The sequence below is a fragment of the Acinonyx jubatus genome, chromosome B3, assembly GCF_027475565.1.
Source record: "Acinonyx jubatus isolate Ajub_Pintada_27869175 chromosome B3, VMU_Ajub_asm_v1.0, whole genome shotgun sequence".
NCBI classification, from domain to species: domain Eukaryota; kingdom Metazoa; phylum Chordata; class Mammalia; order Carnivora; family Felidae; genus Acinonyx; species Acinonyx jubatus.
Window position 1 is genome coordinate 109,152,259 of NC_069386.1, and position 1,602 is coordinate 109,153,860.

At 39.7% G+C, this 1,602-nt stretch overlaps 1 non-coding gene and 1 pseudogene across 1 annotated transcript; both read left to right on the forward strand.

The window, feature by feature from the left end:
• Positions 1–241: 241 nt before the first annotated feature.
• On the forward strand, positions 242–381 carry LOC113601685 (small nucleolar RNA SNORA7). Its single transcript, XR_003422970.1, has one exon. It is a non-coding gene; the product is annotated as a small nucleolar RNA SNORA7 (small nucleolar RNA).
• Positions 382–453: 72 nt separating this feature from the next.
• LOC113601511 (60S ribosomal protein L32-like) lies at positions 454–888 on the forward strand (annotated as a pseudogene).
• The last annotated feature ends 714 nt before the right edge of the window (positions 889–1,602 follow it).

Below are 1,602 nucleotides of genomic sequence, written 5' to 3' on the forward strand. Positions count from 1 at the left end.
GTCGGATGCCTAACCGACTGAGCCACCCTGGTGCCCCTTGGCAAATGCTTTTTTAAAAAATCTATTGAGATAACCCTATGTTTTTTCCTTTTTTAGTTTACTGATATGGTGACTTTACACTATTGATTTCTTTGAATGTTGAACCAACTTTGCATTCCAGGGATTGATTCTGCATGGATAAATATATATGTTTTTTCCTGGATTTGATTTGCCAAAATTTTATTAAGAATTGTCATGTTTAGACCTCCCACGATCGTGTCTGGAGAGTGGTTGGTATTCTGCCAGCTGTGGAGATGAGAGGGAAAACAAGCTTGGCAGAGGTACCCATTCCATTCCCAGCTTGCTCTGTAGCTGGTGTTTGGAAGACTCCTTGCAACAATGTTCAAGCCCTGAGCAGGAAAGCCTCCTTCCAGGACTCTTTGACACCATCTCTGCCTCGTTCTTGAAGGCATCATGGCTGCCTTCAGACCTCTGGTGAAGCCCAAGATTCTTAAAAATAAGACCAAGAAATTCATCTGGCACCAGACTGATAGGTCAAAATCAAGCGCAACCAGCGGAAACCCAGAGGCTTTGACAGTAGAGTGTGCAGAAGATTCAAGGGTCAGATCTTGATGCCCAACGTTGGTTATAGGAGCAACATGAAAACAAAGCACATGCTGCCCAGTGGTTTCTGGAAGTTTCTAGTCCATAACCTCAAGGAGCTTGAGGTGCCGCTGACGTGCAACAAATCTTACTGTGCAGATTGCTCACAATGTCTCCTCCAAGAACCACGAAGCCATGGTGGAAAGAGCAGCCCCGTTGGCCATCGGTCCCGTTGCCAGGCTGTGCAGCAAAGTAAATGAACAGACAGCTTATGTGCATGTCGTATTTGTGTTAATAAAACCATAAAACTACAAAAAAAAAAAAAGAATTGTCATGGTTAGATTCTTAAGCATATTATCTCAGAGTTTTTGGTAATATCTTTTTCTGGTTTTTATATCAGGATAATGAAGGGAGACGTGTTCTGCCTCTTCTGTTTCCTGAGAGGGTTTGTGTAAAATTGGTACTATTTCTTTATTATTTTCTTCCTCATTTTTTTAGTTTGAATACTTCTACATTATTTGAATCTTGCCTAAAGAGAATGCAATAGTTAAAACTTTTTTTTTCTATTTTGAGATAATTTTATACTTACATAAAAATTGCAAAAAAAACAGTATGGAGAGTTCCCCATTTATCTTTCACCCAGATTTTCCTAATGTTAACATTGTACATGATCATCAAAACCAGGAAAATAACATTGATATATTACTGTTAATTAATTTATATATCTTATTCAAATTTTACCACTTTCCCAATAATGGCCCTATTCTTGTCTAAGATTCCACAGTCCATTTAGTTGCCATGGACCTTTTCCCCTCTCTCCTTTCAGTACTTTTGAATAATTTAGTATAAAGCCATTAGCTTATGCCAAACAAAGTATTCATCAGTGGGGAGTGGGAGTTTCAGAGATCTGTCATAGACATAGGAGCCCAAATGTGGTGAGGCACATCAATGGATTGGAGTGGTGAGGGCCCAACAGGATTGTTAAGGACTTAGTTGAGAGAGGAGGGCCCTCTATGCAAG